Source organism: Leptonychotes weddellii, chromosome 14, assembly GCF_054177405.1.
Source record: "Leptonychotes weddellii isolate Sample4059 chromosome 14, ASM5417740v2, whole genome shotgun sequence".
In the NCBI taxonomy this organism is placed as follows: Eukaryota; Metazoa; Chordata; class Mammalia; order Carnivora; family Phocidae; genus Leptonychotes; species Leptonychotes weddellii.
This window is the reverse complement of record NC_138382.1, coordinates 43,818,338-43,837,988: the sequence shown is the minus strand read 5'-3', so window position 1 is coordinate 43,837,988 and position 19,651 is coordinate 43,818,338. Positions and strand designations below refer to the sequence as shown.

The 19,651-nt window shown below is 36.9% G+C and overlaps 1 long non-coding RNA gene and 1 other non-coding gene across 2 annotated transcripts in view; one reads left to right on the top strand and one right to left on the bottom strand.

Moving 5' to 3' along the window:
• The window catches only part of LOC145717038 (uncharacterized), a 453,314-nt gene that overhangs the window by 159,915 nt on the left and 273,748 nt on the right, over positions 1-19,651 (top strand). The gene's annotated exons all lie outside the window — the stretch shown is intronic.
• On the bottom strand, positions 17,917-18,062 carry LOC115940680 (U4 spliceosomal RNA). The gene has a single exon (XR_014140276.1). It is a non-coding gene; the product is annotated as a U4 spliceosomal RNA (small nuclear RNA).

Below are 19,651 nucleotides of genomic sequence, written 5' to 3'. Positions count from 1 at the left end.
AAAAAAAAAAAAGAAATTCTGTAAACATTATTTTTTTTAAAGATTTATTTATTTATTTTTAGAGGTGGGGAGGGGCAGAGGGAGGGAGAATCTCAGGCAGACTCCCCACCAAGTGCAGAGCCTGATGTGGTGCTCGATCTTATGACCCTGAGATCATGACCTGAGCCCAAATCAGCAGTTGGATGCCCAACTGACTGAGCCACCCAGGTGCCCCTGTAAACATTCTTTAGATTGCTCTCATAATCTATTAATGGTTCAGACTACAACTTGCAGTTTGCAATACAGTGCTCTACACATGCCCAAGAGACATGGAACATAATATGTGCTCTCTTGTGAATATCTATAAGCTTGACACAGGCTTTCTGCACAGAGGGTACACAGAAGACAGTCAATTACACGTTTGAAAAGGTAAAGGAAAATGTAACTAAGGGAAGGACAGAAAGAAGCAGTGTTTCTGTGGAGATTTATTTCTTAAAATTGGTGGGAAATAAAAGTGACATATGTGCTTGAGAGGAATAAAAGCTCTATGTTTGGATTCCTTCTTATTGCTGATGAAGTAGTTCTTTCACTGTGCATCAGCATAGAGTATTTTCAGAATGCAAGAATGTACATTAACTTCATGACTAGAGTCCTAAGTCTCGAATCTTTTCTAAATTCTAAGTAATTTTGTTTTCAGTAGGGATAAACTCTGTAAACTAAATTCATTTGCTGAGGATAATTGGTGTGCTCTCATCTTGTAAAAGGTAGTTCCGAAGTACTTATTGTATGTAGTGTGTGTGTTCTCCAGAAAATTAATTCCTGAAAGATGTTAAGTTGGAACTATAAATGTATACTTTGGTATTTTTAATGCAGTGCATACAACTTAATATTAAGCCAGTGTCTTTTCAAAAACAGGTTCCTTACTAAATTGTCAATCCCAGAAATGATAGAGGTTGAAGGAATAGGGGAGAAACTCTTTTCATATATTATGTAGTTATTACAAAAATTCTTGAATAGTTTATTACTCAAAAATAATTACTGCACTCCTTCTACACCTAGACTATATACTAGATTAATAGATATACAGAGATAAATAGAGTGTTAGCTCCATTATCCAAAAGAATCACAACCAGATGAGGAATTTCCAAAATATACCACTATATTTCTCTACTGGCTCTTTTGACAGTTTGCAAGTAACCACATCACCCCTGGAGAAGTGGCACTTACACGTCTGACAGAGCTAGACAAATAGATTCAGTCATATGTTTGGCTCTAATCAGATAGAGTTATCATTGTGCTGACGGCAAACTCCTGGCTTTGTATTTATTCCCTAAGTAATGTGATTAAAACCTTGTGTACACTGACAACACTATATCATAATTAAGAATCTTGTTCAAATGTATAATCCCATCTATGGCACTCTCAGGAATAAATGATCACTGAAAATTATGTAGTCACTGGAAACAAAACTCGAAGAAACATGTAAGTCTGTGTATATCATTACAACTAGCTCCATGTCAGCCTCCTGATAGGTTATTTTTTTTTTTAAGATTTTATTTATTTATTATTTGAGAGAGAGAGGATTGAGAGAATGAGTGGGAGGAGGGGCAGAGGGAGAAGCAATCTCCCCTCTGAGCAGGGAGCCCGATGCGGGGCTCGATCCCAGCACCCGAGCTGACGCAAGCTGACCCGAGCCGAAGGCCTAACCACCTGAGCCACCCAGGCACCCACTAGTATTTGTTTTATTTTATTTAAAACTGTTATATAGGGCTGCCTGGTGGGTCAGTCAATTAAGCATCTGACACATGATTTTGGCTCAGGTCCTAATCTCAGGGTTGTGAGATCGAGCCCTGTATTATGCTCTGTGCTGGGCATGGAGCTTGCTTAAGATTCTCTCTCTCTCGGGGCGCCTGGGTGGCTCAGTCGTTAAGCGTCTGCCTTCGGCTCAGATCATGATCCCAGGGTCCTGGGATCGAGCCCCGCATCGGGCTCCCTGCTCCGCGGGAGGCCTGCTTCTCCCTCTCCCACCCCCCCTGCTTGTGTTCCCTCTCTCACTGTGTCTCTCTCTGTCAAATAAATAAATAAAAATCTAAAAAAAAAAAAAGGATTCTCTCTCTCTCTTTTTCTCTCTTTCTCTCTCCCCCTCTCTAAAAAAAATGTTCTATAAAAAATTTAAATACTTCATAACCATCCTACAACCATGAAAGTGAGAGAAAAATGTTATCTTCATTGAGTTTAGAGCTTCTCATATATTGTCCCTAGACCTGTACTGTATTGGAATCAATGGCAACCTGAGTATGAATGTAGTGGAACTTAAGAGTTCCTATTTAAAGCAAACCAAAAAAGGCAGCATATGGCTTGGAGGCCTCTAACTGCACCAAAGAGTTACCTAACCTCACAGTCCAGAGCCATGTTGAATAACATTCATACCCAATATGTACTGATTCTATTTGTGGTGAGCTAGGAAACTAACAGCTTGAACTACCATGTAAATTTAAATATTTCTGTGGGATCTTTCTTGTAAAGGAATTGTTTCATTTCAGGAATGCTATTTTCATTTCCCCCCTTTGTGTTCTCTGAGGGGGAAAAATGTTGCATTTAGATCAGACCAACAGATTAGATTTGTATTTAGTGGCAGGACAGTCTGGCTGTGACATCATTTTAGGGGGTTGTTGTTAGCTCTATGACCAGCAAACTAATCAAGAATAAATTCCTGGTATTAAAAAAGGGGGAAGATATGAATTGAAAGCAAACACAGCATTTAATTCAGATCTCAACTTCCCTTTCCTAAACCCACCCACTTTAAGTAAAACACATATTCCACATTTCTTTCTCCTCATCCTCCCATTTTGCTTGTATGGTATGGCCATGAAAGGTAGCATGTTTTAAATACTATGTCAGTTATGGTGTTTGTGCTGTCACTCTCTGTTCCATACCCTAATAACAGACATTAGTCATGAATCACAGGACTCTTTCCTGTTGAGCTTTCCAACATTCTCAAAATAATGTCTGATGCTGCCTCTACTCATTCTCCATCCTTGGCTCTTAAGCGTGGGCTTTGGAATTCGAAGGACTTGGTTCAAATCTCAGCTCTGCTACTCACTAGCTTTGTGGTCTTTCTGACTTTTATTTTACTCTCCAATAAAGTATGTTAATAACAGCAGCTTTATAAGGTTGTTGGGAAAAGCAGAATGAGCTAAGATTTGTGAAACATAGTGCATAATACATGAAAAGTGACAAATGAATAAGAACATTTTATTATTTAGGAGACCATCTTATATATTACCAGGGCATTCAGTACATATCACTTCATAGTATTTAGCAAACTGTTTTATTTGTCATTGTCAGCATCCCAATAGCATTTAATATTGATGAGAGTGAAGACCATATAATGCCATCCTAGTGTTAAGCACAGTGCCTGGCCAATGCTAGATACAAAGTAATATTTGTTGAAAAACTGTCCTGAGCATACCACCCACTGTTCACCATTATGATTCCCATTTCGCTTTTTACATCCAAACAAAATTTATCAGTCATTTCAATGAATTGGTTGCAATAATAATCTAAAGTACTGGGGCGCCTGGGTGGCTCAGTCGGTTAAGCATCTGCCTTCGGCTCAGGTCATGATCCCGGGGTCCTGGGATCAAGCCCCTCTCCTTCTGCTCTACCCCTTGCTTGTGTGCATGTGCTCTCTCTCTCTCTGTCAAATAAATAAATAAAATCTTAGAAAAATTAATCGAAAGTACTTTCAGATGATAAATAAGGCACATTCAAGATCACAATTACCTAATTTGCTGCTCTTGCCTGATTAAATGAGGTAATATGTGTCAGCAGAAGGAAGCTTTTAAAAGGATACACATACAATCACCTTAACTTTTGAAGGCTTAGTAAACTTAGATTTTAAAATTGTTCTCTATCTACTTATAAAGTTCTTCATTTTGACCAATTTCCTTACTTTGTTGTACTGTAAGTTTTCTTCCATGCCTAGAATTTTACATTTTACTCTAAGATACCAGTAGGAGGTATCATTGAATTATAGGATACATGAAAGAAAATGGTGGTCACAAATCCCCTCTTTGATAGAACTTAAAATACATGAATCAATTTAGAATTCAGAATTAATACATTAACAAATATTGAGACAACAAAAAGAAAATGAACACAAGAAATATTTTATATAGTTTTTATATAGTTTAACTTAGAATGTGTATGTATTACCCTTTTATGGTAGCTGCCTTACCCTGACCCCGATGCAATCTGTATTCCATAAGCTCTAGTCTGCAAAAGACAGTACAACGTCATGGGTAGTTTATCTAGCTTATGGCTTTTTTCCGTATGGCAAGTTCCATCTTCCCACTGAGAAAATGTATGATTCCTGGTCTGTAGTAGACCCAGTGTTCTTCCTCACATTTCTGAAATTCAATTAATGGATCTCATGCTTCTCTACTATTGACACAGTGACTGACATTCTGAGCCCTCAGTGACACAATATACTCTAGCCTAACCTTCAAAGATGATGGTATTAATAAGTGGGCCTTTGGGAGGTGATTAGGTCATGGGGGTAGAGTCTTCATGAATAGGATAAGTACTCTTACAACAGAAGCTCCAGAGAGATCCCAAGCCTCCTTCTACCATATGAGAACACAGCAAGAAAGCCCCAGTTTTGAGCCAAGAAGAGAGTTCTTGCCAAAATGTGACGATGCTTATGCCTTGGTCTTGGACTCCCAATCTCCAGAACGATGAGAGATGTATTTTTGTTGTTTATGAGCTACCAAGTCTATGATGTTTTATTGTGGCAGCTTGAGCAAAGATACTGATTAAGGTAGTGTTATCTTTTATAATAGAAATACTGAAATTTTCAGTGAGTTAACACAATAGAAACGATTTCTTGTTCAAGTAGTAATCTTAGATGGTGAACAGTTTGGCAAGTGAACTCTCCTCCATAGTCTTTAACATTTGACTTTCCAGGTTGTCATGGTCATCTCCATGCTAACTGACTAGGGAGTAGAGGATTTTATGGGCACACATCATATTCACTCAGATTCTCTTGTCTAAAACTCAGTCTTATGGTAACCCTTAACTGCTAGGGAAGCAGAAAGTATAGTTTACTGTGTACCTAAGAAGAGGAGGTAGTGTTTTTTTGATGAACATTTTATAGTCTTTGCCACAATAAATATACCTTAATACAGAGGGCTAGAATCTAAACATATGATCTATATAATAGGAATGCACATGTTAACAGTGGGTGAGTCCATAACACGGGTTGTAAAGGTTAAGTGACTGCCTAAAATCATATTGCTAATTAGTGGAAGATTCTAGGAGATCAAGGCTCTAGTCGCCAATCTAGCATTCTTTCTAATGTGTCATTTGGTAATAGAGGTATAATTTGTCACATCTGTCACTCCCAGAAGCATTTCTGCAGTTAATGCAAATAGGGCATTCATATAGTTTTATTTAAAATATTTTCCATACACTCCTTTCTCTCGATTCACGGCTAATGTGAACACAGCTGAAACCTATTAGTTTAATTAGAAGTCATTTCAGCATCGTTCATTTTATTTTTCTTTTATCTGTTACTACTAATTAAGATTGTGAACACTCTGGACAGAAAATGAAGTGCATTTTGACAGGTTTTCTAGCCTCCTTTGAAAGTACTGGTGGTAAATAAAGATAATCTAGTTATAACATCCATTGTAGTGTTCTTCAAGTGCCATTTGTGTTTGATTGCACTGCATAAATATGGTAAATACAAAATTAAAAATTTACTTAAGACAATCTTTTATTAGAAGCCTTCTTTTTCTTTTTTCTAATAGAAGTAAATTTTATTCTTCATAGAGGTAGTGTCAAAGTCACATCACAAAGAGATGCACATGACGATATAGCATTATTACAGCCCTTTTTGCAAACAACCTACCACATCAACCTTAAAACCTGACTTCAATTTTATCTTGCTAGAAGAGATCCATTCTGATCCAAATTCCTCCATCTACGTGTTTTATATATTTTCCATTCTCAGAGAATCCTTGTTATAATTTGTAATAACATATTTTAACACACACTTTTCTATTTTTATTAACTACTTATGGCTGGATTTCTCAGTATATTTTATCAAAACCTATGCTTGCTTTGCTGCTCATCCCAGCCCTCTTTTTCATTTCTATTTCTTAACTGCTTTCAAAATTTTAGGTGATTTTTTTTTCTATTTTAATGATTAAAAAATAGTGTCATTCCTTTCATTTCCAATATCCTGGAAAGCATCCAAGTGGTACAGTAGTAATTTATGGCCTTTCAAGTTCTGTGTGATTCAATTAAATTCCTGTGTCTTCGGATTCTAATAATTGTTATTTTGTATTGTGATTGAAAGTTTCTCAAGTATCACAAAGAGAGTGGTAAGAAGAAAGGTGATAGGATTAAACAGTAAAAAATATATATATTTTAAATATTTTATTTATTTATTTCACAGAGAGAGACAGTGAGAGAGGGAACACAAGCAGGGGGAGTGGGAGAGGGAGAAGCAGGCTTCCCGCCGAGCAGAGAGCCCGATGTGGGGCTCGATCCCTGGACCCTGGGATCATGACCTGAGCTGAAGGCAGACGCTTAGAACGACTGAGCAACCCAGGCGCCCCAACAGTAAAATATTTTTTAAGTGTAAGAGGATCCAGTTTTAGCATTAGTCCGTTGTATAGCTTATAGCATTTTGAGCAAAAGTTTATGCCACCACCATGGAAGTCTGTGATGTTCATGTTTCTTTTTTGTAGGCATTCTACACCCTTATGAAGACTTCAAAAATCTCTAACTACTACCCAAGTAGCACACATTCTTCCCTGTGGCTGACCCAGGGGGTAGAGGGGATTTTGTGTCATCTGTTAGAACATTTTAACATTGGACAGTTTAAGGTTACTACAGACATAAATGAGAAATTTTTTGGGTGGATAAAATGAGCAGAGATGGAAGAAGGGATAATAATTGTGTGTGTGTGTGTGTGCACGCACGCGTGCGTGTGTGTTTTGTTTTGCTTTTTATTTTCTTTTCAAAAGAGTTCTTACAGTTGTACAAAGACAGAAATGAATATCTCTGTTGGAGAAAAATGGAAAGCTTTAGGTGACCAACATTATAAACCCTCTGAACATAGACAAAAAATGAAGGATTGCGGAACAAGATGTGAGTATTAATGTACAGTGCTGTCTTATTTATCAACATTATTAAGGAGTTAATGCCACAGTAATGGAAGGCAATCTATGAGCACTAATTTATTTGTTTGAGTAAGAGTGAAATTCTCTTACTTCATCTGTTCAGCAAATATTGTTGAACTCTATGAGCCAATTATTGGACCGGATACTATATAGATGCAATTCCTACCTTCATGGACTTCATTATAGACTTAAATACATTCTTTAATAAGCAATACTCATAATTTCGAGATGACTCACATTTATTATTATGAGGATCAGTTATTATAATTTCAGGAATATGCTGGTACTTAAAACTCATTGAAAGCTTGTGAAGATATTTGTCTATTCACCAGATGGGCCTACATAAATATGGTAAATACACTTAAAAATTTACTTAAGACAACCATTTATTAGAAGCCCTCTTTTTCTTTTTTATAGAAGTAAATTTTAAACTTTTTATACTTTTTTAGAATCTTCTCTTCTTACCATATTTTATATTCCTTCTGATCTGCTATTCACTTCATCTTAGTTTTAGTCCATTATATCACTCTTCCAAATTCTGTAATGAACTTCTCAGCCTTGTTAATGGAAGGCAAGGAATTTGCCTAGTCACTACATTTTTATAGGACTCTTCATATAATGTAACAAAAGGGGTCATCAAACATTTTCTGCAAAGGGCCAGATAGTAGATATTTTAGGCTTTGGGAGACATAGAAGGTCTCTGTTGCATATTCTTTGTTTTTCTTTGCAAGCATTTAAAATGTTAAAACTATTCTTTGCTTGCCAACAATGAAAGAAGAAGGAAGGGAGGGAAGGAGGAAGAAAGGAAGGAAAGAAGGAAGGAAGGAAGGGAAAGAAAGAAGAAAAAGGAGCAAGCCATGGCCAAACTTTGCACGCAGCTTGTATTTTGTTGACTCCTAATTATAACTTACACAGTCAACCATATTTGAAGTTCACCTGGCTGCTGAGTTCCTGAGATTTCTCCTTAGTGTACCTCCAGTTATAAGTTAGTAAGTAAAAGTAGGAGAGAGAGAAGCATGGAAAGGTAACCAAATGGATTGTCATTTTCTAGCATTTACTTCATAGATTTTTCAATAGGAGTAAATGTACAGATGAGTTGTGTGTTATTAATGCTATCTACAAGTTAAAGTTTTTCACTTTAAGAATTATTTTATTCTTAGACATTACCGTAGTCAGGATTCTATTGACTGAAACAACCCCCCTTTCTTTGTGATGTTTTGTCAAGTGGTAGCTATATGCAATCCTTTAAAATTACCCTATATTTTGTCATAATGCTATTAAGAAACCATAGAATATGTATTGTGAAGGCTTTACAAAAATAATCTCTAAGGGGTAGCAACTAAAATTTTGTTGCAACATTATACATTATCACAGAAATAAATGTGATGCCTCATTTTGAAAATATAACTCTTCAAAATTGGCTGAGCCTTTCACCTTGGGAAATGGATTAAACCGCTTGGGTTCTCGGATGGTTTTCATAACAAAGGCAGTTCTTCATAGCACTTAAAATGCTAAATTTAACTGTCAATGTGTGGTCTTGACCTGCATCGTAAACATTGTCAAAGTACAAATAATACAAAGCTTTTACCAAGAGAAGAAATGTCTACATTCATTTTCCTGAGCATCTCCCTCCATTTCCTACCCCCAAAGGAATCTGTCAGTTATTACTGAAAGGCTTAAAGGATAGTTTGTTTTAGGTTATTCATCACATTTTTCCTTAGCTCAACAGTTGTTAAACTTTACAATATATATGAATCTCCTGGAAGGCTTTATTAAAATGTACCTTTCTAAGTTTTTTTCCCATCATGCAGACACCGATTCAGTAGTTATGGGGTGGTGCTCAGAAATTTGTACTTTTAAAAATGTTTATGCCATTTCTTAGGTAGATAATGTGTACTACCACATTTTAAGAAACACTGTTATAACCTATATAATGCTGATATTTCTGATTACTGTTAAAATTAAACTCTATTTTCCCTATATTTCCATACCAACTTCTACTTTTTCCTGCTGTGATACTTATACCTGCCATTGAAGGAAAGTGTGATTTTGAGGAAGGGAGAATCCCATCTGGGTTTTTAAGTTTTATTCCAATGTTCTTTAAAATATAGCATGCTACATTTACTAGCATGTGTCATCTTTAGGCATTTGTATGCTCCTTGTGGATATGGAGGCTGCCTTATTCATCTTTGTGTCTGTTCCTGAAGCTCTGTGCTTAGCACTTAGTAGTAACTCAATTAAAAAAAAAAAAAGTGAGGTTCTTAAAAGGTACCATTCAGTGAAGTACTATTTGGAGGGGCACACATGTGGTGATGATGGCAGGAATCTACACCTTCCAAATATGTTTGGATTCAATGCCATTTGAATTTCTGGAACCACAGCCACATGTCTGCCAGTTCAAGAAGTTAGTACTTTTTTGAGTGTTATCACGATGGGCTTTGTGATGTGAAATAGAATAGAATGAGGCTTGCTTAGTGCTTTCATTTGAAGGTGGTATATGGGAGAATGCATTGTCCTCATAGCAGCAAAGAATTAAGCAGTATGATATGGTTCTAAATAAAAGCCAGTGAAATTTCATGAGTATGTTAAAAAAAATCTGTTGTCAAGCTGATAAAAACACTGTATTCTTTTGAACATGGTTTTAGAATCTTTCAAAGAATCTTAAAGAGAAAAAAATAAACTTGGTTTTGTTTCAAATGGTATAGGCATTCCTGATTGAAAGCAGAAGTCTAATCCCAGACTCTGTCACTAGATATGTAATCCTTGGTGAGTTATTTAACATAACCGAATCCAAATTTCTCTTATTGTCAGAGGTGGTGCTGTATTGCCCTTAGAATTCTTTGGAGAGCAATGCATATAAGAACACCACATATGTGTGTATTGTTGATTGGGAAGCTAGCCATCTTATCTCAGAATAGTATTCCAATTTGGTCATTTACTTGGTGAGAAGCAATGTGTTGATTATGGCAGTAAAAGAAATATGGTTCATGATGCCACTACCTGTGTATTTCCAGTAATTTCCATTCCAGCACCTCCTGTTTTGTCATATTACAGATTCTCCAGATTTATCTCTCCTTTCTGAATAATCACCTCATTCATGCAAACATATTTATTGAGTATCTGTTATGTTCCAGGATAATCTTAGGCACTGATGATACAATAGTGGCTGGAAGAGTCAAAAATACTTGTTCTAATGGAATTTACATTCTATTAGGAGAAGGTGATACTAATAACAAACAGATACATAAATAAAATAGAGAGCATGTCAGATGGCAATAAATATGATATAGAAAAATAAAGCAGAGAATAGGCATAAGGAGCTAGAGGTCTAGAATTTTAAAGGGATGGGCTTGGGGAAGTCCACTGAGGAGGTAGCCTTTGAGAAAATACTGAAAGAAGGGAGGGGCAGGACCATATGGAGATAGGGAAAAGCATTCCAGCTAGAGGAAAACAAGTGCTAAAGCCTGAGGTGCATGTGTGCCTGGTGTTCTTGAGAATAGCAAAGTAACCGATGCAGCTGGAATGGAGTGAACAAAGGGGAAAATTATAGGAGTTTAACACAATCTGCTCCAGAGGGGTCAGGAGGGGTGGAATTGGGTAGGGGTGTGTAGATTCTATGGGGCTCTGTAGGCTATTATAGAGACATTGAGTTGAATGAGATGAGAAGCCTAAGCCTTGGGAGGTTTTGAGCAAAAGGCTGACATCTTCTGATTTAAATTAAAAAAAAAAAAATGTCTCTGGCTACTATTGACAACAGGTTATAGGACACATAAATTGATGCAGCGAGACCAATTACAAGTTCCTGCAATATTCCAGGCAAGAGATGATGACAGCTTGCACCAAGGTGGTTGTGATGGAGATAGAGAGAAGTACCAAGATTCTGGATGTGTTTTGAAGGTTGATTCATGTAGTTTGATTATGGATGGGATGCAGATTATGGCAGAAAACAGGTCGTTATGTTTCGCCTAAGGACTTAGAAAAAGGAGTTGCTTTTTAAAAATTGGTACTACAATTGGAAAAGTAGGTCAAATGGGGAGGAGCAAAGACCAAGAGATTTCTTAGGTTCTGACTGGGTTCTGATAAATATTACATTTCCATGTGAAGATGTCAAAAAGGTGTTGGTTGTAGAGTATAAAGCATTTAAAAAATGAATATGGTTGATACACACAGCACTAGTGTTTTGTCCTCAACCTGTTTGGACTCCAATATCATGTGATGTTTTCACTGACCTGGTGTTGAGTGGCTGGCTTTACATATACCATCAAATTTGACAGTCAGTATCATGAAGCAATATATTCTTTAAGTTAGAATTGGAATATCACATTCATTTTGTCCAATATACATTTGTATTCTTGGACAAATCTATAATGTTACCAAAATTATTATCATGTGCATTGCTATAATTGGTGGATTTGCTGTGTTTTTAAACTATTTTATGGAATCATTGTATATATACTTTTTCATATTGGTAGAATACAATTCCATTGTGTACTAGAATCAATATATATTCCTTAGTTAGCCAACTAGACATTAGAATAGAAATCTATTGAAATATTTAAAGGCCCCATTTATATATAAATATAGATATATAGTTATAAAGATATATAGATATATATATATGTATACAAGTGCCTACATATAGCCCTGTATATATGTGATATATTTGGATATGGATGTTTATTGAAGTAGACACTTTTGTTTTGGTAATGAAACATCAGCTCTCTTTTGGGAAATGATTTCTTCTTACCTTTTCCACTACCCATGTGGTAACTCTAGACTTCACAATACGGTATACCAGAGAGACCCAGGGGTGAGCCTCTGCCTCTTACTATCCAATCATAGTCCTTACCTGACAGTTTTGATACTGAAGTTAATAAATAGTGATAGTGTTCCTGTGGGAACTTTGCCTATAAGTGAAAAACTAGGGAGCTACAGACAACATTTTTATAGTACAGCTCAAAGAAGCAGGCAAAAACAGAGAGGTGAACACTAAGACAACCAGGAGAAAGAGATGAGATTAGGAACAAAGAAGCAGACATAGAGAACAGAAAAAAAAATAACAGAAATTCCTGATAGTGTTGGAGTTTTTTATTTTTAGTGCCCAGCCTCACTCCTGACTTTGGGTTTCAGTCATTCCCATATCATTGTTGTGAATAAATCATTTTGATTAAACCAGTTTGTATGATTCTTGGAATCAAAAGAATCGTAATTAATGTATGACTGAATCCCTGTCATACATTGACTGACTAAGGTAAGAATGTCTGTTCTTCTCCTCCTCTTCCTTCTTCTCCTTCTCATCCTCCTCCTCCTTTTTAAAGGCAGTACCCAATTTATTCAAGACTTTTCTCTTTAGAATGTCTATGTTCAGAAGCATTTTTTCCTAGGGTAAAATGAAAGAATAATTTTGTTTCACTTGTTATCTTGTTTATGTTCTTTGTGTTCTAAGACTTAGCATTGATCAAATCCTTGGTATTGATCAGGGACGAAAAGCTTTGGGGAAAGAAAAATTAGTGGTAGTAAATTCCACCGTGGTACCCAACATTATTATTTTATTTCCTCCAAGTTTAAAAGGAAACAAAATTAAAAAAAAACCCAAACTTTAAATAAATAAATAAATAGAAACAAAATACTCTCAACATTTATTGAGTACTTAATGTGTATCAGACATTGAGCAAATTATTCTACTTTAATCCCATTTTCCTGTCAACAATATGCAAGGTATTATTCCGATTTTATAAAAAGAGGAAATTGAGAACTAATTGGATTTCTTCCCCCAAGGTCTCACAACTGTTGGTTGGGAAGAAGACACAAGACTCTAATAACCACTACAATTTGGTTACCATAGTCTAAATAACTTTTCACATCAATAGGACATAAAAGAACATTACACTTTCTTCCATCCCTAACTGAATAAAATCAGTTTCTTCATTCTTCTAGCAGTGGTGGTTTTCCAGCCTGGTGATCATGAAAATGTGTCTCTTCCTGAATCCTTTCCAGGTATCAATAGATCCTGTCAGTTTTGGAATCCAGAAGGTTTCAATTTCAAGACATCCACATCATTTTACTCAGCCAGAAATCCAGCTCCCAATGAACTTGGTATCAGATTTCAGCTCAGCTCAGTGTGTCACAAGCCAGTTTTTGACACAAGAATATAAAATTATAAAGTCCTCAGAGTGAGGGTGTAGTTGGCCCAATTACATTTTGGCCAAGACTAAATTCACTAATGTCCATGCACTGGGAAAAAAAAATAGTGTCTTATGATGCCATTTCACATTATATATATATATAGAGAGAGAGAGATACTTATTTTAGTTGGAACTCCAATTTAGCCGTATCTTAATGTTTATAAATCATGCATCAGGTCATTACCATAAAACTGTGCCATAACACTGTGATGTCCATGAAATGCAATAACATAAATTGTAGGGCTCTATTATTGCAAAATTAAAGAAAATATTTTACCATCAGTCTGTGCTTTCAAAAAGCATAAGTTAAATACAGTGGACTTATGCTGTACATACATATTGGTATAGACCATATACTGGACCTTGAGAAAGCTTCCTGTGATCATGCAGTAACTACTCTGAAGTCCACTTCTTCCACCTGAAAGATAACTTCAGCCTGTGTTGATTGAGAAGTGGATTCATGCAGGACAGGAACCCCTCCCCATTTGCATTATAGTATACCCAAATGCCCCTTATCAGGTTGTAGATTACATGGGCTGTGCTGTTGCTGGCCACAGTCTCGCTGGGTGAGCTGCCCTAGGATGTTATGCATATCTGTAAAATTTTCTCTGTTCATTGTATCTGTGTTTTAGGAGGACTGGTGAGTTTATTTAATAAATGTTGATATAAATAAAAAAGACTCCTAATCAGTAAAAGACGGCAAATTGACCTATATCAAGTTTTCCGTGTTAGCACCTTTTCTTTATAATTGCTGAGTGAAATGACACCGTAGCACTATGGTTATTTCCTCCTAACAAAGTATGCATTTCTATTGAGCTCTAACCCACATTTTCTGACTAATTCAAACCATCTGCTGGTGAGTCCACTTTATATTTTTATATTGTGGGTTAATGAGAATTAATAGATTGTTTCATTCCTTTTTCAGAACTTGAGAGTAAATACTAGCTTGAGAAGGGACCCTTTATATTTTTATATACCTTTTTATATTTTTATACTTTTAATGATGCAGCCTTCCTTGAACTGCAGTGTAGAAAATACAAGTAATTTTGTGCTTTGGCTTCTTTAGAGCTCAGCACTTTATGACTTACCACCAATATCTTATATAACCATTAGCGTTTTGAAATGGCTTCTCTACAGATAACACAGTGGAGAATCTCAACATGATGCTGTCTTTTTGTCACAAAGTGTACATTAAATTTCAGTCTGCTGAGAAGTGTTTAAAAACAGATGAAATTTCCATTGCTTAATACTCGAGAACCAGCAGTTGAGCAGTGTTGAGTGTGTTTACATTCTTATATGGTGGGCTTATCTGCTTATCTGTATCAATTGGCATGAACTTCCCAAAGTACAGATTTTAGATCCAATTTTCTCCAGATCATGGTATAAAATTGAATGAGCTAAATCTTTATTGCCTTTGATATGGTTTGGGAATAACATTTACATTAGGCATAAAGAGTGTAGCTGAGGTCGGCTCTCTAGGATTTTAAATTGTAACTTTATATATATATTTTTATAGATTTTATTTTATTTATTTGACAGAGAGAGAGAGAGAGACAGCTAGAGAGGGAACACAAGTAGGGGGAGTGGGAGACGGAGAAGCAGGCTCCCGGCTGAGCAGAGAGCCCGATGTGGGGCTCGATCCTAGGACCCTGGGATCATGACCGGAACTGAAGGCAGACGCTTAACTGACTGAACCACCCAGGCGCCCCTGTAACTTTATATTTAAAGAAAAAAATACAGCTCAGGTACTTTCAAAAGCAAAAACCAGGGCACTTGCTTATGGGATACTGAGAAAGCAGCTTCTTGACCTTTAATAATGTCTTAGTCCTATTGTTTATCCTCTGACAAATGCATTTGGACTTGTCAACGGAGAATCATAGCACAGAAGTAAATGATGGGAGAACATTTGCATTTATTTGCTTGTTTGACAACAATTCCTGAGAACCTGGAAGAAAGAAAATTGAAAAATTAAGTTAACTCAGGCTGAGCCCAATAAAAAGCAGTCCCCTAAAATGTTCCATAGATGATAAGGTGAGTGCTGAAGACTTAGTTACTTAATTTATATATGACCAGGGAAATGGTATCAGTCATCTGTAATTTCATATCCCTGTTGCTGACAGTAGATTATTAACAAGTCTACAGTGAATACTTTTGAAATTTCTGGGACATTTTCTGGCGTAGATTATCAGTTTGTGTAATCTATAGGACAGTGGAGTTCATAGGGTGACAGTTTTGGCTAACCTAAGCAAGGGTAATCTTGGGGTCCATAAGTAGATGAAAAAGGATTGAAGCCAATGAGTGATAGAATATTAAGGTCTGTCATAATTCTATACAGTGAAACCATAGGTTGTAGATGAGCCCCATTGGATTGGATGTTGAAGATAATGTTGAATAACAGACCTGTCTCTACTTTTGCATGTAGGAGGCATTGCCGTTTCATAACCACATGCCACAGAGCCGGTGGCACAGGGCACTGGCAAGTGTCAGTCCTCAAGGCAGAATTTTTAACACTAGCAGCCCTTTCTTCTGAAATTGAAAGTTTAGTTTATGCCACAGTTATCCTGGCAATTCCCTATGACTTCTGAATTTATTTTGTGATTATTATCTGAGTCATTACTTGAGGTTCAGAGGACAGTATAAATTTAATCCTTAAAATATAAATTAGGGTCAAATATATTAATTGAGGTCATTATCTTTCTATTAGTTTGGAGGCTGTAGACTCCCCCCCCACCCCAAGTTCTCTTGGGATTTTCTTGAACTTCTTTTGTTGTAAACTGCAGCAGTTTCTGAAAAGCCAGCATGTTAGGCCCTTCTTTATTCGGCTTCACCCCTTTACCTTCCACCTTGTTATGACTCTTCTTCAGTCCTTCCCCAGAAGTAAGAGCAGCCTTATTCTGTGCATCAAATTGCCTATAACCACCTCAGGTTGATAGAATCCCTATGTTTACAGTTGAAGAACCTCAAGCCGAGATATTCCAAGTGATTTCTTAAGGTTACCAGGTCATCACAGCAAAGCAACAAATACAACCCAAGAAATTCTGACTCCTAGTCCATTAGAAGAGAATTTGGATCCACTGTTACCTACTATCTGCATGGTAAATGGAAATGTCATGCAATATCTGAATCAGAGTTTTCTCATCTTTAAAAGTGAGATAATATCTAAGAAGTTTGCAGGTGATTGGCTGAATATGAGATCATACAAATGTACTAATAGGTGCTCAATAAAAAGTAATTATTTTTGTTTCACTCGTTTGTGTTATTGTGGCTATATTATATTGCATCTTCTTTGTAGACTGAAATTATATGTTCCTTTCATCCCCCTGACTTCCTACAAGATTTTTAGTGTGTTTATTTTAATCATCTGAAAAATCCTGGGGACAAGATGCTACTGCTTTCCCAAATTAAGATTACACATAATTTTTTCCCCTAAAATAGCAGGTTTAGATACAGCAGATAGGTTATATAAATATGATTACTGTTGCATTTCTAGTACATTATGAGGCAATTATATTTTTAATATATTTAATATATATCATTTTTTGTTTTTGTTTTTTGTTTTTTTTAATATACCCAGTCTACATGTCTGACTAAACTGACAGATTTTCACTTTGCAGAAGAATGTTTCATGAGCCATTAGCAAATGTAATACCCCAGTATTCTCCTGTGAAGTCCTATAGTCTGTGTGGGCTTGAAATGCCTGGCATATTTAAAGTTAAGTCTCACAATGGCCAATGAGATGGCTTCCTTGTCCTAGAAACTCTTTATTCACTTGGATGCTAGGACTCCAGACCCTGTAGTGACCCATCTCATGGGCCACTCCTTTCCTCCCTCTTCCTCTTCCCTGGACCTCCTGACGCTGAGGAGCTCTCAGGCTTAGTACTAGGATATCTCTTTTCCTTTCCCTTCTTCCTCTTCCCTTCTCTTCTCTTCTCACCTACACTGATTTCCTCAATGAGCACATCACATCTCTTTGTAAGAAATCTTCAGCACATGATGATGACTTATAAATATACAGCTGATTCTTTTTTTTTTTTAAAGATTTTATTTATTTATTTGACAGAGAGAGACAGCGAGAGAGGGAACAGAAGCAGGGGGAGTGGGAGAGGGAGAAGCAGGCTTCCCGCCAAGCAGGGAGCCCAATGTAGGGCTCGATCCCAGGACCCTGAGATCATGACCTGAACTGAAGGCAGACACTTAACGTCTGAGCCACCCAGGCACCCCTATACAGTTGATTCTTGAACAACATGGGAGTTATGGGTGTTGGCCCCCTGCACAGTTGAAAATCTGCATGTAACTTTTTTTAAAGATTTTATTTATTTGACAGAGAGAGAGAGACGAGAGAGGGAATGCAAGCAGGGGGAGTGGGAGAGGGAGAAGCGGGCTTCCCGCTGAGCAGGGAGCCCGATGCGGGGCTCGATCCCAGAACCCCAGGGTCATGACTTGAGCCGAAGGCAGACGCTTAACGACTTAGCCACCCAGGTGGCCCTGCATATAACTTTTGATTCCCCCAAAACTTAACTACTAATAGCCTACTGGTGACTAGAAGCCTTACCGATAACATAAACAGTCAACTAACACATATTTTATATGTTTGTTATTGTATTATATACTGTATTCTTACAATGAAGCTAGAGAAGTTTTCAATTAGCAATAATCACGCCTCGGATAAACCTCATTGGCTACGCTACTGCCTCTGCGCAAAGCTACAATGAAGCTAGAGAAAATGAAACATTATTAAAAAAATCATAAGGAAGAGAAAATACATTTACAGTGCTGTACTGCATTTATATAAAAAAAATCCATATATAAGTTGATCCGCATCATTCAAACACGTTATTCAAAGGCCAGCTGTCTATCTCTAGCTCAAAATGTCCCTTGAACTCCAGGTTTCTAAATTCAACTGCGTACTAAAATATCCAGTAGACATTCCAAACTCATTGCATACCAACCCGAACTTTAAAGTTTCAGAAAGAGAGAAAGAGAAGAAACACAGGAAAAGAAAGAGAAAACAATCCTGCTTTACATGTTGTCTGCTTCCTGTCATGTAATGGCAGTTTCACTCTTGATCGCTCCAACTCAAACTCCTCAGAGTTATTTTTGAATTCTCTTTTTTCTTCATACCTGTATCAGTTCATTAGCAAATCCTTCAGATCTTCTTTGAAAACATATCCAAAGCCAACCATTGCTCACTCTTCTTTCTGCTATGCTACCACCCACCCTAGTTCTCACCTGGATTATCACACCAGCCTCCTGACTGGTCTCTTTGCTTCTACCTGTGCCTGTTTATAGTCTTTTCTCAAGCAGCTGGAGTCATCTTGTTAAATCTCAAGCCAGCTCAAAGCCATATAATGGTTCACCATTTCTCTCAGGTCAAAAGCAAAAGACCTATGCTCTTCTATTACCTTTGAGACATTTTCTTCTACTTTTATTTCTCTTGCTGATTCTACTTCAGCCCCAATTGCCTGCATTGGGCACACTGCCTGCCTCAGGTCTTTGCACTTGCTGTTAATTTTGCTTGGAATGTTTTCCTCAGATATCTCTTTTTCCTTTAAAGAGTTTGCTCAAAAGTTAACTTTTCAATAAGACATACACTGACCACTCTATATAAACTGTGACACTTCTCATAGGACTTCTAATATGCCCTAATCTGCTCTATTATTTTTACCATGGTGTTGATCTTCTAGTGTACAAATAATTTCCTATTGTTATGTTTATTAATACTTATTTCTGTTTCTCCACTAAAATGCCATCTCCACAAAGGCAGGTATTTTTGTCTTTGTTCACTGATGAATAAAATACATATATAACTCTTGACAGAGTGAAGGAATGCATTTATTATATATACCTGGGCTGCCACATTCTCTTCCATTTCTGACTTCTGACAAGCATCACTTGTCTTCTCTTGGGAGAACATGTTTACAGGAAAATATTGTTACCCAGGTTTACAGCTTAATCACACTGTATTCTGGTTTGATAATAATAGAGAGTTGATTGCCATGTCCAGTTTTCTTTTTTTTTTTCAAGGTATCATCAGCTTCACTAAAATTGTGCTATATAATTCAAAATTAATACAAGCATCAAGAAACATAAGGGTAGGGCGCCTGGGTGGCTCAGATGGTTAAGCGTCTGCCTTCGGCTCAGGTCATGATCCTGGAGTCCCGGGGTCGAGTCCCGCATCGGGCTCCCTGCTCAGCGGGGAGTCCGCTTCTCCTCCCCCTGACCCTCCTCCCTCTCCTGCTCTCTGTCTCTTGTTCTCTCTCTCTCAAATAAATAAATAAAATCTTTAAAAAAAAA